Source organism: Salarias fasciatus, chromosome 16, assembly GCF_902148845.1.
Source record: "Salarias fasciatus chromosome 16, fSalaFa1.1, whole genome shotgun sequence".
NCBI lineage: Eukaryota > Metazoa > Chordata > Actinopteri > Blenniiformes > Blenniidae > Salarias > Salarias fasciatus.
Window position 1 is genome coordinate 19,569,708 of NC_043760.1, and position 21,836 is coordinate 19,591,543.

The following is a 21,836-nucleotide window of genomic DNA, read 5'->3' on the forward strand; positions in this document are numbered from 1 at the left end:
TATATTTTCCAAATATCTGCTTCTCCCCACTAGAAGAAGCACTGGTTGTGATTTCAAAGTATCATCTATTCCTCTCCTTTACCTTCTTTATCCAAGTTAGGGTCCTGCAGGCTATCTCGGCAGCACACCCTGTACAATTGTGACCCAGCTAATGATGCATTTCCTTTTCATTTAGGAATTTTAGTCAGTGTCTCATCCTGTAAGAACCTTCCTAAAAGAGACAACACCTATTTGTGTCTTCCTGTCTAACCTTTGCTTCGAATCATGATTAGCAAATGACTCTCACCTCAAAATTCGTGTTTATGTAAAACATGTTGAGGCTGCTGACACAGTAGGATGCTGAGCAAGGTTTATTCGAAGTTCCCTCTTGTTCCTGGTTCATTTAGCAGTTTTTTTCAACACTATTTTAACTGTTACTCAGAAACATGATGAAGCCAGAAATATGTTTTCATCGACTAAAAGATTTCAGCATTAACTAGAAATATGTCTTGTTCCAGTTAAAGGTCCCGTGGGGATTTCTCCATCTCCTACATTTGACCTGTTAGTCACATAAACCAGCCGGTGCATGACTGAGATCATCAGGCAGAGGACTTTTATGTATTCCTGGGTTGCAACATATAAAAAAAAAAAAAAAAAAGAAAAAAAGAAGCTGGAGGTGAGCAAGCATACTCAGTCAGAGCCCTGGAGCTATATATGGAATGAGCTGCCTGAAGAAATCAGGTCAGCAGAGTCAGTGACCTCTTTTAAACCTCCTCTTACAATATTTTTTTTTTCCTGATTTCACACAGTTTTGAGTTTCTTTGTCTAAACTCTATGCTGCTGCGGTTATTAGGTCATTTTTTTGTGGTCTTAGATGTTAAATGCCAGTTTTGTGATGTTCTTGCTGGTCTGCTTGTATAAAACAGCAGAACAGTGGATGTAATATCAACACTGACATGAGCTGATCTGAGTTTTTGCCTATCCACCCACACCTACCAAGTTTTTCACTCATACTGTGTAAATAAAAAGCCAATTTTTCAAGAAATATGGCAAATCATCAAACAAATTACTCCTAACATCTTAAATTCAATGTAAAACCAAAGTCATGGGTGCTGGAATAATAGAGAAAATTATAGTTTATACTGTGTAAAAACACAACATACTTTCAGACTTTGAAAGAAGGACCAGGGTTTATAGCTTAAAACAAGGCCTGCACATTTGATACAACGTTATGCAGATTTTTTGGATGTTGTCTTAAGAAATTTGTCAATTTCACACTCTGAGGCATTTGCGAAGGCATTATTCAAATTTGAGGTGAGACTTGTATTTATCTGTCATGCGCTCCCAACCAGGAACACAATGATTTGGACAAACAATGTAAGAAAATACCTCAAATTCTTTCTCCCAAGTGCAAAGAAAAGAAAAAAAAAATAAAACGGTTCCCATCACAGATGCCATCAAAGAGGCTTTTTTTTTGTGATAAAAAGGAAAGTCCTCATTGCATGCAGCAGTGAATACTTTTCAGCAGATTCAGAATTTAAATGTTGTAGCTGTGAATGCTATCTACAGTTCAGTCATCGTCTCAATAAAACTTGCTTTCTAAAATTAGTAGTGGCGACTCAGTAAGGGTGGAACAAATACCTCTCACAGATTTCGGTCCATATTAAAATGCCATCGCACTTTTTCTGCAGATGATGTGAGGTTCCTCTTTCATGACATCCCAAATCTGCTCTTCGGACTGAAATTAGGAAACCTTTGAGTCCATTGAAGTTGTTGTCATGTTTGGATGAGGATGTGTGAGACGGTTGGAGATTTCTGACATTATGTGTTATCCTGCTGGAAGACGCTGAAATAAAATAGTCCGATGTGGACATGAAAGGGTGGTCGTGGTCAGCAACACAGGCAGGCTGTGGCATTTCAATAATGCTCAATTTATATTTAGGGGCCCAAAGTGTGCTGAGAAAATAATTCCCAAACCATTACATCAGGCAGGATGGACTCGAGCTTTCATGTTGTTTAAACCTGAGTCAGACCATACTCTCAGCCGAGACGAAGACTCATCAGACCAGGAAACATTTTTTTCCAAACTACTTTTGTCCCATTTCAGTGAACCCGTGCGAACTGCAGCCTCAGTCAACATAATTCTCCCCCCTGTATGCGTGAGTTAGACAACTCCTCTTCACCGTTCCTACATGACAATATAATTTGAAAAACCACCATGTGATTAGCTGGTTAGCTTTGTTAGATTCATTATGCGAGTGTTTGAACAGACATGCCTAATGGGATGGCTGGTGAGTGTACCTTTCTTCATTCATGACCCATCATGTAATTTATTTTAATGGTCATCACTTGAGACAAAAAGACATCCACAAAAAAAAAAGAAAAGAAAAGAAGAAAGAATATAAACTGTCTGACAGGTTTTGTTGAACAAATTTGCCGTTTGAAGATATTTTTCACAATCTCAAAGTTTCCGCTGCCGTTGTTATTTCAAGCTCGACGTTCTGGCGGAACTAAATTAAATGTCAGAAGCCTCACTTTCCCACTGAAGCCAGTTCATTGATAAGGACAGGCTTTCCCTTCGAATTACCCAATAAATTAAAACGCTTTTGAATAATCCTCTGCTGAGCTGTCCCCCAGAGGTTCTTTATGATCTTTTAAAAGTCATCAGTCTTCCCACAACCTCCAGTTCACTCCATCTTCTGGCTCCCAACCATCCATCCTTTAGACAAGAAAAGACATATTTGTCAGAGGAGAAAGACAACACTTGAAAAACTGTCAATCTCCTCCCGCACACGTGAGGAAACGGGGACTTCTCATGTTCGCTCTACAAATATAATGTTTTTAAATTCAAAAAAAAAAAAAAAAAATCAAAACAGTTATAATCAAAGGATGATACAGGAGTTATAGGACACGTGCCTTTTACTGTTTGAGGATCCGTCAACAATCTGTAAATTTTCAACCACAAAACGCATTGAGAGCTGTGCTATATTGTGTTAAATGCACTTGGTGTGGATTTGATGATTACGTTGTTATCAATTTGAAATTTATCTTTGGAGATTTTAAAACCAGCTGTAGAAATTGATTCATCGTGAGCTTCACTGAATTCTGGCTGCCAGATGACGGTGGTTTCAAGGCTCAGAAGGCCATGTTTACATTTGTCATTCAGAATTTAACCACTTTATTTATTCCCAAGACCAATTTCATCGCAATCCACAGTCATTTGAAAGCGACTAAGAATAAATAAGAAAAAAAGAATAAAAATCCACAACAACATTCAAACACTTGTCAGAGACAGCATAGCAATTTTTGACAAATCAGAGCATCAATGCAGAAAAGACAACATTGCCATGTAATTTATTTTTTCAGGGGAAAAAAAAAAAACCATTATGTTTATGTTTGCTGACAAAACAAAGTGATTTAGTGTGTATTTTTTCAATGTACTATGTTTGAGAAATGTGTGTTTTTTTTTCCACAATTGGTGAAATTAGTCGATTTTCACCATTTGGCAGCACTGTGTTCTCCTCTGAAGCCTGGTTACAATGTATACAATTAGTCTGACTTCAACTATATTACGATCATCACAGAATCACTGTCAGAAAGTCATGATTTTACAAAAATAACCAGGAAAAGTGTTTCATCCATCTCTTAAAACACTTTCAGTTATTCCCCGGCAGACATACAGCACAGAGACACAGTTTCTCTGTGAAAGCTGCTGGCCGGACAGGAATTTCAAAGCATGTTTCGTATGCAAACAACGAGGTTGACTTGTTCTGCTCCTTAACTACATTTTTACCCACTCAGGTCAGTCACAAAATCAACACCTACAACCATGTGGGAATGAATCATTTTCAGTTCACTTTATGTTCCTTCTCCAACCTCAATCACTGAATGAATAAAACACTGATTGGAGAAAAATGAAGATGTAATATACAATTGTGGGAATTTCATTATACTGTCACAAACACTTTTGTGCAATTTTAATACAAATCAAGTGGTGGAAAGCAACCGCAAATAGAATATAGATGCATGTAATCGCCTTTCAACTTACTGGGGTTGGACGTAATGTGTAAACATTAAAGAAAACAGCACACTTAATGTCACTGATATGCCAGATTGATTGTAAGTGTGTCATGTGCTTTTGGAAGCAGGAGGCAAAAGCCGCCTTTGGTTGCCATTGATGTGAGTGAATCACTCTCCACTCATTTGTGTGGGTACGTGACTCATCCACACTCTGTACCCACATTTTTCTGAAGCGTTCTGCTCTGAACAGATCAGCTGTCTGTGTTTGCACTGCAGCCTCTTGCAGCAACATTAAAGGGATATTAAATGCATAATTTATTGAAAACAATTGTGTACTTTGAAGACTTAAAGAACTTTAATGTTCTCATTATAAAATGTTTAGTGATCCATGATCAAAGCACAGTCTGCAGAGCATGAAGTAGCATTCTAAGTAGAACAGGAACTCTTGGTTTCTTCTCTTAAATGTTTGCATGTGGTGTTAATGCACCGTGTGGGAGGGCGGCAGCTGTGAAGATGGTGGGCAAATATGTTGTTCATTTGTTTTCTCGCAACCAGCCCACAGCTTCCACTGGTCTGTTTACCTTTGTAGTCTGGAAAAGGAGAGAGGACTGTGGTAGTTTATGAATGACAGCTGGTAAAATACAGGAGAGACAAAAAAAACAAAACAAAAAAAGGTTTCAGATCATCAGGGAAAAGTAGAATTGTCATAAAAACAAGATTTGTTAAAAAAACAAACAAAAAAAAAACACGCATCTGTTCGTAGCACATACATAATAGACAATTCTTTAACTTTTTCTTTTTTTGACATCACAGACCCGGCCTCATCCAGTTTTAGGCTTCTTAGTCTGCTGCTCCTGCAGTGGTCTGAACTAAAAAAGGCACACTTAAACCAAAGAATCTACTCTACTTCTCAACCATCATTGAGAAGAAAAGTGAAACAGAGAGAGAGAAAGTTTACTTCATTTCAAAACAGAAGCACTGGAGTTGATCCTTTACCTACCTTGCTACAAATAAAGTTTCTCAGTGTGACTGCTGCTATTTGAAAAAAGGAATAAAAAATTGTCATGAACCAGATTTTGCTTTTTTATGTTCATGCTGTTACATGGCACGGAATGGAGGCACTGGTGGGCTGTTTAGGTGACGTGCTGCGCACCACAATGAGAAAAAAGGTGCAGTCGAGGGTGCGGTGACGTGAATCCAGCAGCACTCAGGGAACCTGATGCCAAGAATGACAGTGTTTTCGCACAAGCTGCTGCTTCCAGGTTTAAGTTGCTTTATTTAGAGAACACACACAAACAGGTATTTATCTGAAGCCTCAAATCGGACTCCACTTTTTGGTTCCAAGCTATATATCATGCTTTTAATATATAATAACTCAAGCTGTTAGAACCTATATGTGCATGTTAGAATATCACATTACTATAAGAGACACATTCATGACTTACTTTGCGCTGCTACAGGTATGGAAAAGAAGACCAACACTGACTTGTGAAAATGTTTTCACACTGACCCAACAATCTCTATCTGTCTCAAGCCATCTGTCTCTTCTATCTTTCAATGTATCAGGACAGGATGAGCGGTAGCTGTGTGAACAGCAGACCCAGTAAATATGTATGCGGCTCAATCAAGTTGTCAAAACATCATAACAAAGTGTGAGCCATCATTGTCAATAAAAACACAGTCACCGACAAGTAGCAGGTGGATTTGGTGCAAAACTGACAAATAACAGAGAAAAGGGAGCTTCTGCTGATCCGTGGAGAGGACGGGGTGTTGTGGTATGAAATTTGTAAATTTGAACAGGAACGTCAGCCAAAGAAAAAACTGAAGTTTTCATTATCACTTCCAAAAAGATGCTTTCATCAGTTCACAGCAGTTTACAGGGGAAGGAAATAGACCACGGCAGATCACTACTGGCTTTCACTAACACAGGCGTTAATCTGTGGTCCTGGCTGTTTTTTTTTTTTTTGTTTTTGTTTTTTTTAAACCTCTGAATTTAAATGTCGCCATCTTTTAATGACTTTGCTTAAACAACAGCATTACAATTACTTGAACATAAACATCATTCAAAACGAGTTGTGAACTCTCATCTTGACCTGAGAACTATAAGAAAATATAATGTGACTAAATCTATCTGGACGAGAGGGCAGCGTGACGAGACCTCCAATACAAAAGCCATTACTAGGGAGACGGCTGCATTTAAAACAAGAACACTGGGGCCATGACAAGGCTGCCAACAGCATACATTTTGTAGACCCGTGGTTTTTGTAATACAGCATTTGTTGAACACATTGAAAAGGTTCATCCTCAGTGGCACAATGTGCTGCATGCTGAAAATGGACAGAATGATTGCAAGGAGGTCTAGATACCTCATGGACTGCAGTCACGTCTGAGTCCCCAAGCTTGTCTGCAGAAGCAATTTTTCTTGTGATAAAACAGCCACACCATAGCAGAATCAATAGGGGTTATCAAATGCATTCAATCAGACCTTTGTGCCACTGGAGCAGCCATACGTCAGCATTACCTTGCTTTGAATGTGCCAGTTCTGTCCTACTATTAGGTTAGGATGCATCACCCTTCAATCCTGCGTTTTAGCCACATTCTGTGAAGGATTTAAGACACACCACAGCCGTATATGACTATAAACGCTTCAGATTTGTATGCAGGGCAGCACAAAGCTCTGAAAATAAGTGCCAGTCATCACTATTCAGAAACCAAACGACAACACTTACATGAAAACTGAAATGGGCTGTCCGTGTGTGTATGCCGTCGAAGACATAACACACTCTTGTTTCTCATATCTGATTACTTAAAAGGCTTGTAATCCCAGAGTCCTTATCTAATAACTTACATTAGTCTCCCACTAGTCAGTTAAAGCCTCCCAAATGGAAAAGACGGTTTAATGCAAAGGGATTTATGATATTATAACAGATTTGTCATGAGTGAGTTAGTCCATATCATTATTATTATAGAAGTTGCATTGTCAGGTTTTCTCAGCAGATCCAAGTTAGGAATGGGTGTATCCAATAATGTATGCACACTTCTTTCACCATTTTAAGCCAGTCTTTTTGAATTTTTGCACAGTCATTGTCAGGGGGTGTGCATTGTGCTGTGTGTGTGTGTGTGTTTTACAAGGAGACACACTCAACACACCGCAAGGAGGACCTAAAAATTCCTCAAGGTAGCTTTGACTCTCATGAAATCATTTCCCAGGGCTGCCTTTTGCCCGAGGCAAATAATAGTCGGGGGCACCGGGGGTTCAGAGTGTAGTGAAAGCAAGTAAAAGGAAACAACATAATGATTCATGCAAACTCAGAAGCAAAAGTGCAGACTGTGTTATCCGGAGACTGTTTCCCTGAAAGGCTATCAGACCACCTGCTACCTACACCTACTAGGATGACTTTGTATTTTTGTTTATATCCTATTCTATCTATTCTTATTGAGAATTTTTAAAGAATAAATTATTGAGCGATCTTGTCTCTGACAGATGGCTTTACTGTTTTGGCCTTCAGTTTTACTTGATTTTTTACTGTTATTGCAGGATGACATTTTTGAAAACAGTCCCTTTATCACCGGAGAAATTAAGTGATTATATAAAGATAAGAAAAAGTTATCTTTGTAGTACTAATTTTTGGAATTTGGAAATTGAGTAAACTGCTGGGAAAACACAGCATTTCCCAGAAGAGGAGGCTCAGGTGACAGAGGAGAGGGAAATCTGATCGCAGACAGTGGAACTATCCTGGATTATTGCAGACTATCATGTGTCTGAGAACAAGGTAACAGCCCCTTTTGAACTCACCCAGCCACACACTAGAAAGACATCTGTTTCCATGGAAACCATCCACAACATAAAAACATTGTAACAGCTTCTGACTGCAAAAGCTGGGATGGTATTAAAAGAAAAATGACAGAAGTGACACATTTAATGATGTTAAAAAAAACTAAATGCAACAGTTTTAGTGGTTTGTAGAAGAAATCTACCTGAATAACAGGGACTGCAACCCTTTGCTGATGAAAATTATGACTTTATAGACTTTGTAGATGATTCGCTTAAAATTAAAAAAAGAACAATATAGCCTATTCCTGTGCATGATATTATCATCAGTGATAAAGTATAATGGGGATGATGCTGTACTGTAAAGGTAGTAACACGAGTAAGCATCCTCATATTTTACATTTGAAATATCAACTGAGTTAACATATTCAGAATAGTATGCAACTATTCTAAATTTCACACTCTGCATTGTAAGGTATTTTAGCATTCAGATTGTTAATTAAACTTACAACAAGTCCAGTTCTGAAGATGTGTTTCAATTAAAAAAAAGAAAAAGATATTAGTGCTGTCCTCCACTTATTATGAGGTTTTCTTTCATAAATTAAGAAGCAAAAATTCCTTTATTGAAACTGAATTCCTCTGAATTCCAGTTTTGTCCTGCTGCTGCACTTCTAAATCTCTCTGGGCTCTCACAAGGGAGATTTCCATCTGGTTTGGAAACCGCTACGGTTCTATAAGAGGTGAAGTTTTCCCAACAAAGGGAATAATGATGAAGCAGGTAATCCTTCAGAATGAAGATCTCTTATTCCCATCAATTTTTTTTTAAGTAGATACATCGATTGCCGGTATGCAGAAATGCAAAATAAATGTAAACTGACAAATTCAAATAATAAAGAATACAATAGAATTTATTACAGTGAATAAGAATGGAAAACAGCAACAGCAACATTGTTTCTGCAAACTACTCATTTACAGGAATTCAGGAGACATTTACTGGAAAAGTTTACAGGAACCTTCTAACAGTGTAGTTAAATGCACAATAATTCCTCCAGCCTCAAGCCTTTTGAGTGTTCTCCGTAAGGACACAACTGCTCATTCTGAGGTCCAGCAAAGGCACCGCTGGCTTCAAGTGGCAGGAAGATTCACAGGATGTTTTAAAGGGGCTGCTGATGTGACGGGATGGCCGAGCGCACAAGTGATGGGCCAGACACTTCCTTTCAATCTAAAAAGAATCTAATGGGCTTTTGACAGCCAGCGATCGGGGCAGCAATGGACACCGTGGTGATTAAAGCTTGATTAATGAGCTGGCAACCTGAGGCGGGGATCAGAGAGTCTCTTTCCCGTCAAAGCCGCTGATTTTGCTGTCTGATCATTCCCCCGATTTGCTGCCAACCAATTGATTATAACTGTTTGTTCAGTCATAATAGACTGAAACCATTAGGTGAGACAGCAGGTCCGGCCGGGGCATGCAGTTGGATGATTAGCCTCTGGCTAGATTGAATTTTGTATAAAGTAAAATGAGTCCAAAAACAAATGACTTTATAAGTTAGCCCAGCACACACTCTGGATTCCCTAATAAGAAACCATAGGATACAGAACTGAACCACTGAGATGTGTAATTAACTCCATTCTTTCACTCACAGAGGTGCTCTCACCGAAGGGAAATCTGAATTTGGAAGAAGAAAACCATTTCTCCAAATGTGTTTTCACATATTGCATCCCTGAGAAGTGAAATCAGGCCTTGTAATTATTAGCTCAGTTTCATAGTCAATATTCACAAACTGTGGAAAACCAAATGGTTGAATGATCCCGTGAGGGACTGTTAAAAAAAAATGCAAGTCTGGTAATGTTTTAATACATTTATACCGTTAAGTAAATTCACTCATCGACTGAAAAAACTATTGTTCCCTCTCCTTCGCTGTGTATTCAAGAGTCAAGCATTGATGGAGCCCTGCAGTGACTCATTTCTCTCATGAAATCAAAAGACTATAGCATAAACAAACAGAGTCTCGGACTGACAGTTCCTTGCAAATTAATAAATGCGGCTGCACTGCAAAATGGGCCATAATGTACAAATGTGTCTTTCCCGTTCTTTTTCTTTTTTTTGAACTGATATAAAATTGTAGGCATTTCTTGAGCAGGGCTGAGAAAAAGTGGAGGAAATCATTTTTCCTCACTGATTGGTGCCTGCGGAGGTTGCAGTGAAGATATTCGGGATAAGCAGCTAATCTGGGAACCAATCTGTGCCTTGGCTTTCTTCATGTGATTTGAATGCGCCGCGTGGTGCCGGTGAAGGTGAAACTGATTCGGGAGCCATTACGATGGCCCCACGTCGCTGTGCCGGAGCACTGACTGAGCGGGAGGACGCCGGGTCAAGATAATCACCGCCACATTGCTAGGAGATAATGTGCTTCTATCTGTCAGCAGAAACATAGGTTCTGTCCCTGTTTGGCGAGCATATGGCTGTGAGGACAAGTGAATAAGCATGAATTCATATTTCATCCCTCAAAGGCACTTTTTTTTTTTTTTTTCCTTCTCAATGAGCAGCATGGTAATGTGAAGACTCCTGGCAGAGTAAGCCCACCAATTTCTAAATTTAATCATTGCTGCCTCGCAGTCATCTCGCCGTGTTCGCTGTCCCAGCAGGGAGCCCCATTTTTCAAAGTGAAAAGAGTTCTGAACACACACTCCATGTCTGTGAATTGGAGACATGCACATTTAGAAGCAGTTCTACACTAAATTACCTTAAACAAAATGCCTGTCGGGCAACCTGAACATATCACTGGAGGGTACTGCTGTCTTGACATTTCTGTGGGCATGGCCGCCACACAGCCCTGGTCCAAAATGAATGAATTACAAGAGCTCTAATGTGAGTTCATTTTTTTTTTTTTTTATGTATTTTTCAACATTTATGAAGAATTGACAGATTAGCTTCACACTGTGGTGCCTGATCATTGTGCACCGGCACGAGTGGATCACTACTAAATGACTGTCTGTCTGAGGAAGAAGTGGAGGAGCCGAACCTCCCTTCACATCACTTCCTGCTGGACTTCAGCTGAGAAAGCCGCGGAGTAACTGAACCTTCTGTGTTTTCACTGCCTGCACCTGCGTGTATTTTCAAAACCAACCGTTGTTTACTTCAGTCTGTAAAAGTCGACTCAGGACAGCCTTCAGACCAGGTTGTGAAGTGACTTGTCTCCTTGCTGCTGCAAGAATCCTTCATGAAATCCTTTCTTTCTACTTCTCAGTTCGATCTCTTTGAATTTTGCCTCCTGAGGTATATGGAAAGTATTTGGACATCCATAGTCTCTCCTTTGTTAATGTTTTTTGTTGTCTGCATGCATGACTGTAGTTTCATGACAAAAACAAACAGGATCTACTCGTGGTCCTTCATGCTCACTGCATCATTTTCAACTTTTCTGCTCTTGCCATACAAGCCAACATCACTTTCAAAACTTTGCAGCATAAACAAAACTTTTATGAAACAAAAGCACAGTTTCACTAGAAACACTGTGTAAACAGCATTTTAAAATGTTGAAATAAGCTATTATGCAAATTGTAAATGTGATAGATGCAACTGTTATAGGCTAGAGATAAAGATGTGCCATGCTTGCTTTTTTTTTTCTTTTAACAGAAAAAGCCCTTAGCTAGAATAAAAACTGCATGTGGAATCAAAACAACATCTAACAGTATCATCTTCAATTTGAAACAATAAGAAGATCTGGAATTTAACGACCAAGCACCTTAGACGTGTGTTTGAACTGAGAAACAACGTTAACTCTACATATATATTAAAGTATATTTTTACAGTTTGTTGTAATTAGCATTGAAACAGGAGGATACAAGCACTCAGCTATATAGACATGATAATATTGAGTTTTATCTTTTTTTCAACACGTAAAACAAACGAAACAGAGAGAAAAAAGAAAAGCATCTAAATTAATGAAGCGAACGTAGAAAAGATAAACTATCTTTGATACCTTCTATTTTCATGAACAAAAGGAATGGAATGAAGTAAAAACTTTTTTCCTTGCTGCTTCCCATTTGCGGCAATGACAGCTTCCACACTTCTTAGAAGGCTTTGCGGAAGGTTTTGGAGTGCTTTGGTGGATTTTGTGGCCAGATGAGAAGGCCCGGCTCGCAATCTCCTTTCTTGTTTACTCCAACGGTGAATGATGGGCTAAAGGTCGGGGTCCATAAAGGCATCTCCATGATACGGTCTGGTTGGGATAGAAACTTTTGCCACAGCATTTCCCTACATGTCTTGGTTTGTACTTTATTCAATACACCTGCGACAAAGGGTCTGAATTCTTTATTTCTCTTTGTCTCAACAGTAAGAAGAAAATTATTGAAAACATTTAGTTGAATATTGCTTGGGACACGAGGCATGATGGATGAGCTGCTTCCATTCTTTTACGTTCAACAATCACAGCTTATTTGTTGTGGTTGCAAAAAAAAAAAAAAAAACAATTCCCAACTCTCACCTTCGTGCTTGTTTGCTATGTAAGGTGTGAAGATCAAAGGTTGGATAAAGAGCTGAAGACATCAGCTTAGTATCTTGTTTATCAAAGTTTGATCGAGTTCGCCTCAATAATTCACTTTTTCAATGTTTGTGGTGTTAAAGTTAACAATTCCTGGAAGAGATTTTCAAAGCCTGTCGTTAATGCCTTCTTTTGGTTTTTCTTTGTCTTCATTTGCCTCCATGCCAAATTGATGAGTGCCTTTTTAGCAGTAAGGAAATGGTATTGAGGGGATTTCTGTGACTTCTCACAAGAAAAAAAAAACACATCATCAGTCCATTGATGTTGAAATTCACTCAAGCTGTTTTGACATCATCTGTGTGAATTGCACCAATGAAAAATGCATGAGACGGACTTAGCACACCAAGGTTAAAGCAAAAGAATTTACTGAGGGGTTGAAAGAGTTCTTGTCTTCTTGTTTTTCAGACCTGAAAGTTGTTAAAGCAAAAAAAAATCTTTTGGAAACATGTAATTTATCCGTGTGCATATTTGATTCATTTCTTCGTCTGAAGGACACACACTAACGATACACAAGTCATTCTGTTTTCTGCCATGTTGGTGCCTTGTGAGAGTGGATGGTACTTTGCTCCACAATGCTGTTCTGATTGTGTGTCCTTGTAGTGAAAGTTCCATCTAATTCCAGGCGTAAACTGAACAGATAAGCACGCTTTGTTTGTTTTGCAGCTAGTTTGATGTTGAACAACCCTCGATTGCAACTACCTGTACTCAGTTAATAGGCTGAACGAAAGGCTTGAATACAGATCAGTTAAAGCAGATTTAGTTTAAAAGTCTCCTGCCTATGACTGCCCTGTCAACCGCGACCACCTTTGTGTGCACACACACACACACACACACACACACACCTCCCACACATATAGCCCACACAGTCGGGTTGCCCCTCTTATAAATCTTCTCTCATTAATCATTTAGAGGAAGCAATTTGTGGAGCACCTGTCCCAAACAGAAGGCCATTAGGGTTTTCGATAGAAGGAGCACAGTGGGTCTAATGGCTTTTCAGTGAATCTTATTGGAAGACATATTGGATTCTGTGCTATTCTGTGTGCCGCTAGCTTTAAGATACTCTGAAGCAAAGCTGGCAAGTTTAAATGTTGCTTTACCCAATGCAACTCGTACGCCGAATGTTTAATAGGTGCATGTATGCATCTTATGATGAATGGCTATAAAAATAAATGTGGATTATCTTTTTCAAATATAAGATTATTGTGTTTTCTCTGCAACTGTCAAGCGACCACAACAGCCAATATCGGCTTTCACAGGGCAAAACGCAGGGACACCAATAAATTGCAGGGTCAATGCAAATTCATCAAAATAACATGAAAACTGTCACGTTTATTTATATTCATGAGAGATAACCAAACTTGTTTTGTATTGCATGCAGTCTGTCGTAACCCCAGTAAACATGGTCAGTGCAATCGTGTGTGCAACCTGTGATGGATTCTCCACTTTTTTATTTTTATAGATTCAACCTCGCCTCATCGCTGGCACAGGCTCTGTTGCCAAACCTCATCAGGAGGGAGGCGATTCGTCAATAAATAGAAGAAAAAAAAAGAAAAAGAAAAAAAAAAACTTGCTACCTTATTGCCTCAAATAGAATGGCCACCTCTCTCACTCAGACTCTCATTTCCAATTCTGCTTCTCCCCTCGGAGGATAATCCACCAGCAGCAGTCGACTGTCACTCCGACTGCGCGGCGTAGCCAAGGGGAAGCCCTGGGGAGCGAGGTGTCGCCATGCCTGTGTGCGTTGTACAGTAGCAGCGCGCGCAAGGACAAGGCCTATCAACATTAGTCTGTCATCTCATCTGATAGAGAACAAGCTCAGTGCTGAATCACCAAAGTCCGACTGGGCTCTGTGTTTTGGAATGCACTGCGCTCTCCTCCGTCTATGAATATGAATGACCTCCGCACTCCCAACCGTCTCAAACTTTTCTTCTACTCTGCAGTATGTAAAAGTCATCGTTGTTGCAGCAGGAGATGAAAATAAATAGAAAAAAAGTTGCTAACAAGCAGTAGAAATATTAATTAACATGCTCATGAATATGATCCAGCCAACCAGATATGCAGGGATGAACATAAATACAAAATCATACCAGGACAACAATCGCATCTCTAATTTACTGTGTTAGAGCAAAAGCATAACAATGAACAAAATTTTGTCTCAGACCTTCACTTATTGCAATTAAAAAAAAAGAAAGATTATTAGCACCGAAAAATTGATACAAACTGTTTTCCCAAAGTACAGTTTTCACTTACTTCCAGCAATATTGTCTAAAAAGCATGAAAACGCCACATTTTCCCTTTAAAAGTGCATTAAGGAGTTTTCACGTTTTATGCGAAACAACGGCCTCTGCAGGCCTTGGGCGTAACTGCAGCTTGGTGGAACGGTCGTGTCTGTTTTTTGCGTCCATGTACGTGCACGGAAGAGGGGAACTCCTTCCTCGCTCTTTTAGTAGCGCTCAAGTAAAATTTAAGTTTCTTTTGTCTGGTGGGGTCTGTGCTGGAGTTGTGGCAGAGCTAGAAGCCGGTCTTTTCTTACTTTCTGGAAGATCCATACTCAATAACTTTCAAGTGACAATTAAGCACTGTTAGTGGTACTTACAATGAATATGTCAGGGCACACTGTACACATCATTGAATATTTGTAACATATTTATGGTAGAAAATAAGTATTTTTAAAGTTGAAAAAGTCCTTAATGCACCTTTGAAGCATTGTGAATACATGACTTGAGTCAGCTTACCATAACAAATAGAGTAGAAGAGCTGCTGTCTCTCTGTGATCAGCTTCATAAATCGGCTGTCAGCTTCAGCATTAGCCTTCAGCGTTGTTTTCATGTCACACTATTCACTTGTTTATTTCCAAATCTTCCTGATTGCAACATACAACACGTCTAACTGTAACCGATGATCATATCAGGCTGCACCAACATTTCAGGAACTCGCACAGCTCTTCTTGATAGATATGCGTCTTCTGGTGTCAACATACATTTACTGAAGGCTGTGCTGTCAGTCGACTGGACAGAACAGTCAGATTAACACATTTAACACGATCCAGACACTCAAATTTTACTTTCTTTCCCTCTACATGAAGAACAAAAACAGCTGAACCGAACTGCAAGCATTAAAACCACGCGAGAGTAATGAGCTGTGTTTCGCCATCAGCGAGCTTTCACGGCGACTGCCGTCTATGATTAAAAGCTTTCTGTCCGAGCTTCGCATCCCCTTTAAGTTATGCGTCTCTCTTAGCAGGGTGATCGAGGACTTGCCCGAAACACTCAACTTTGTTAAACTCCAGTCCATCACCAGGCCTGCTTCCCCATCTATCTTCTGTCTTGTTAGGCACTATTAATTGTCCACACATGTGCCATGGGAGTGTTGTTTATTAATTCACATCCTGTGCCCATTAGGTCCCACCTAGCATCTCTAGACAAATGGCCCCCCATTAGACGGCTTAGTATTCTAATGAGAGACAGTTGTGCAAGCGGGATTCCCATTACAAACAACTTGGGGACATAACTCAAATATTTCAGCTCTTTATCACCAACAGTTGGAGTTACTCTGGTGATTTGTCATTTGCAACTTAAAGCCGCTGCATGATGTGAATTAATGACCTGACTGTTTGCGGAGCGACTTTTGTTCACACCAAACGACGCCTGAAAGGGAAGTGCTGGATTCAACAGTTACTTTCTGCTACAACGTTTGAAAAAAACATTTTAATTTCCGCGTATAACTATTCATAAGCATGGTTGATTGAATCTTCGCTAACAGCTGAAGTACTGATAGTCAAAGATACATTTCAACTGTACAATGCTGATTTCTGAAGCATATGCACTGTTACTTTTTATTTCAGACAACTTGTGAGAAGACTTTTTTCCCCCTGCAAGTTCTGTGATATTTTTAGCCTATCTCACAGGCACAGGATGCTCTTAATCTACCCACATATATTTTTGAGGTGTTAAAGGCAGAAAGTGTGACAGACTCTAGGTTGTGGTCCTTGAAGTAACACAGGATTTTTAAAGTTCAGATCATTATCCCGTTGTCATCCATGACTCGGATTCTTAACAGTTAATTATTAACGTTCTATTGTTTTGCATGTCTGATAGTCACTTTGTTTGCTTCGAAGTGTCCTTGGGCAAGACACTGAACCCTAAATTGCCCCCCAGTGGACAGACTGAGCGCCTTGCATGGCAGCCGCCTCCACTGGTGTGTGAATGTGTGTGTGAATGTGATATTACAGTGTAAAGCGCTTTGGGGTCTGTTAATGCAGAGGAAAAGCGCTATGTGAGTGTAGTCCATTTACAATTTAAAGATAATAGCACATCTTTTAAAAAAATGCCACAATGCATGTGAATGTTGTTCACGGTAAAGGAAAGGAAAAGGGTAACTTTATGACTTCTTAGATGTGAAGATAGATTTTATGTTCTTCCTTTTATTTCAAGCATCAGCATAGTCATAGCCAGTTTGCCAAGCATAACTAAATCTCTCCCCCAGGTAGGGGGCAAGATGATTTGCAAATAAACTACACCAACTGGGTTCAAAACATTTTTCAGAAATGTTTGAAGCACAGCTAAAAAAGTAGAGCGACTCAGATAATGTTACCAAACATGCTTTTTGGTGAGTGGTCATTTGGGCCAATTTGTGAAATCGCAATGACATTGTTTGGAAAATTACTGCAGATTTGCTCTCAGAAAATCATGCAGTTACACTGAGAAGCTACAGGACTGATCAGTCTCCCAGAGACCGAGTGACTGTGTTCGGTTGAAATGTGTTAAAGATGCAGTTGAATAAGATAAGGATGCAATGGGAATATGATTCTACAGAACAGATTAGCAGATCTGCTGGTTGTGATGGTGTCTGAAGAGCTGCAGGAACAAGAATTTAGTTGATTTTCTGACTCTTTTTTTCCTTCACTATTGGACTTTAAAAGTTAAACTAGCACTCATAATGGATAACAATGTATGCATCTCACAAAATCAGCGTGTTTTTTATCCAAAGATATCCCATAATAGGTAACATACAACAGAAAACATGTTTCTCTCCTCACCCGCTGCAGCCTGGACACATAATCTGACAACTCCATCATTTCCAAAATTGCAACCAGAGATGCTTTATAACCTCTGCAGCAGGAGTTATTTCACTTATAATGATGGTTGTTTTCTTTTGCAGAGTGGATGGATGGTAATATCACCCAGAGGTTGCCAACGGGAGATATACTTGAACAATAGGAACCTCTGATACTGTTTTTGTATGAATAGACCACCTGATGCCATCATCTGATTCTTTGATTCAATCAACAATTATCTCTTCAACAGGAAATTCATGAGTTCATTATTAGATGATTAAATATAAAGCTGAGGAGCTAAAACCTGGTCATATTTATCTATCAAAGCAAATATCCTGGAGAGCGCCGCCCAGGTAGAGAGCAGTGTCATTAGTGAGGATGAAAGAATCTAAAGGTACAGGATGGGATATGGAATTTTAATTGATGCCATAACTTTGCAGAAGGCAGCAGGAATAAGTGACTGTTGTACTCATTCCATCTTTTTTTCCTTTTTTAAATTTCTCATGTTATGTGACTTTGGTCTCGTGCCACCATTGTGTTTACTATTCAGTCTCGCACATTTTCTGTTTCCCGTGATTTTTCTGTTTTATGTTCTCTCATTTCAGGCTCCTTGGTTGCCCCTCTGCATGCCTTGTTTTTGTTCTCTGCTCTGTTGTGTTTCTCCGTTGCCTGAGTGTGATTGTCTTCACCTGGTGACTGCAGAAAATGCCGCACTTCTTTTGTATGTCGTGTTTTTGTCGGTTCATCCTGTGTTTCGGTGTTGCCTGTGTTTCTCTGTCGGTTTGTTCCGCTGGTCTCCACATTCCCTGTGCTTCAGGTTTGAATTTTTGGTTTTTGTTGATCATGTCTTTTGGGACAGCTTGCTTAAAGTATCTGTCATAAATAGGCTTATTGATTGATCATTCTTGCTGTGGCACCATAATGGAAAATTAAACTCTAAAATCAAAAAGGTGCTGTACCCCTTTAGCTCTCATAGATGCAGAAAGTCAGAACATCTAATAAGTAACTGTTTTCATTTCGCGTTTAACAGAAACATAACATTTACTTCAACTATGAACTTCAAATTTTTGGTCTAATGAGACAAAGTTTTGTATTCGGGCTGCTACAATGGTGGACAACAAACAACACAATCACAACATCAAATGAAAGTTGCTAATTACAAATTGTTGATGTATTATACAATACGCCAGCAAAAGTTCAAAAACAAATGTTACAATCACCTCAAGCTAATTTGTTTCTATGTTTGTTTTGAGTAATTAATTATCAAGACTATTTCCGATTCCTAGAGATGTTATGGGGACGGGAAATGGAGGGAAATCTCACTGACGGTCACTTCATGACTGTCTGCTGGACTCCATCCAGCCACCGTTCTACAGCCATCACAGTGTCTGTCTCCAGCTATCGACATGGACAATACTGACAGGTGTAGAATAATTATTGTATTTGTACGATGAAAACCCATGTGCATGATCAACAGTCAAACAATGTCTGAATGTAAGAAATTTTTTTTTATCAAATCTACAATTTGTAGTTCTGCTCAGCTTTCCACATTAAAAATAAATAAATAAAAGAAGCTGTTACCGTGTGACAAGCGTCTGGCTGATCATGCTATGAAGCCAGAGTGTTTTGATTGGTTTGTGGTGTTTAACAGTTGATCAGGGCGCCGCCTCATTCTCCAGCCAATCAGGCGCACGGGGAATAAAAGGACAGACAAACTGTTCGGGGAGATTTTTCCTTTTGTCTTGGCATAGACTGTGAGAACAGACGAGTTGTCGATAACCTTAGCACTGCTGTTGAGCAAAATAAATATTTTATTTTCGTCACTTTCATACTGAGAATTCATGATCTGGTTATTTCACCTCTCTACACTCACACTGCACATTGTCTGGGGTGTAACAGTCCTGAAAAAGTGAAATACAGGTCACTTCACTGTTTTAGAGGTGAGACACTCGCTTTCGCTCTGTGGCCACCTCCAATGCTGTTCCACTAGAAACCCCAGAGCCCTGCTGATGTGCCGGCTATTGTCAGATAATGTTTTTTTCTTTTCTTTTTTTTTTCCAACCCAAGTGCTGAACTGGATGTATTGGGAAGAATTGCATAGTGGTGAAAAATGTACACTGGAAGTATCATTGCGCCCTACTGCGATGAATCACTGTGTGCGCATGTGTGAAAATGACCTCCTGGTCAGAAAAATAAGAGATTGAAAAGGTACATGCCGGGTGGCTCCTCCTGTGTCACAGTGCACACTGCTGCCACACACACATACACACATCACAGGTGGGTGTGTGTGTGTGTGTGTGAACCTGAAGGGTAGCTGTACAAGACGAGGGAGCTTTTGTGCCGTTTGTTTGAGTTTTTCATTTATTTCAGTGTGATTTGTGATGGTATGCTTGTGAGTGACCTTGAGAAGGACTCGTGTGTGAAGAACAAAGAGAAGCAACAATACACAAGAGACATTGAAAACAGTGAATGTCATGTTGCGTTTTTATAAATTTATATATTTTTGGTGAACTAATGATATTGAATCTCAATAAAATAAATAAATAAATAAATACTTGGTCTATGTAAGGCCTCTCTGGTGAACAGATACCACACACTTTGTTCCTATCCTGCTGCCTTAAAATACAGATTTGTTCTTTCTCTTCCATGCCTTTCTAGCTTCTGTATTTGCTTTATCGTCACAATGACACAATTCCTTTCACATCTGATAATGTATTGGAGCAAGTTAATGATGACACATTTCCAACGGTTCCTAATACATCTGCTTCTCATGAAAGATCAGAATCCCATTTTTTTTTTTTTAGAGATCTTCCATTATGGTGAATTTAATTACAACCCCCAAAAAGTTGTTTAGAAAATTGCCGCTGTCGACCTAAATGTGCCGCTGTTCCCATCGAGCAACACAAGCCAATGAAAAGCCAAACTGGATAAAGAATTGTATGAAGCCCATTTTTCTTTATGACCCACAAAAAAATCCCATTGAGTTCTTTTCAATCACACTGTAATGTTGCGAAGGCCTTTTTCATTAGTCATCATCTTTCCTTTTTGTCTGAAAACACAACATTGGCCTATGAAGAGAGAAAGAAAATGTTTGTGAAGTATATTCTTTTCCAGAAGGTCTCAATAAACCAAGTCCGACAGATCTTTATTTCCTTCAGTTAAACACAAGACTTGGCCCACATTTTCTCCCCCCCAAAAAATCCATGGAAATACAGCAAGATAAAATATTAATATTGTTATTCCAGTGAACAGAATTAGTACTTCAAAGCCCCCTTTTATTCTCCCCAGTTTTTCAAGAAATACATTGAAACAATTATTTGTAACTTTGACTTACCGTACTTTCTACTTATTTTAGGAATATGACATGGCGATATTTCCCTGCGTTAATGCTTCATGGCACCATGTATGCTTGAAGTCTTCGGCACACTTGAGCTGCCATGAGAAGACAAATCTTTTGCTGTTTGTGGTATCACGCATGAAAGATTACTTATCACTCCCAAAAAAATCAGTTAAAGTCTAACATCTATTTTTGAGCTTGAAAAATAAATCATAGGATGACTGTATTTCATATTATGGAAATTCTGAAGGCACATTTCTATCCGCAGCTTCAGTGGTGTATTGGAAGCTGTGCTTTGCTTGTGATGACCCCAATCAGAAATGGCAATAAAACCCCCTGAAACGTGATGGAATTACCCGCTCTGGTTAATGATATTTATCTTTCTTAAAACAGACAGCAACAAACCATTAACTTACTCATTACGTATGTCCAGTTTCCAATCTAAACATGCAATTATTCTTAATAAAAGACAAGAGAAATTGCAAATTGTACTGTGTACATACCTTGTTTTGAGACTCTCCAGCCGAATAAAGATAAATTAACAGAATGTTTTTTCCCAACTCTAAGCCAGAATGACAAAATATTAAACAGACTTACTTGGTAAGATATATTCTTTTGCTGTGAAGACAAAAAAAAAAAAAAAAAGGACAGGATTCTTACTTTACATGCCCAAGAGTGAATTTCCTCTGCGTGCTATATTTTGTCCCACAGTCCAGACATTTCAGGCCCTGTTTATACAACAATGATGTCAACTGAAAATGCAAAATGTTAATTGTGGCTTGGTTTTCAAGTCAGGGGTGCACAAGCCATGGACAACAACACTTTTATAAAACGGCTCAGACAGTGAAACTCTGAGAATACTCAAACTCCCATTGCTGTGTAAAAGTGTGTAAAGGACACGTTATAGATTCTCCCAGGCTCCGTCTCCATGTAGGCAATGAAAATGTTCTCACTACACATGAACACCATGGTGTTAGTAAATAGTTCTTCTGTACATGTGCGAGCAGATGGACAACAACAATAATGGCAAAGTGGCATGACTCGCAGTCCATATTCACCTTGGACTTGGTAGTTTTATATCTATTTTTTTTAACCTTCCTTTATACAGGTGAGTCTCATTGAGACCCTGGG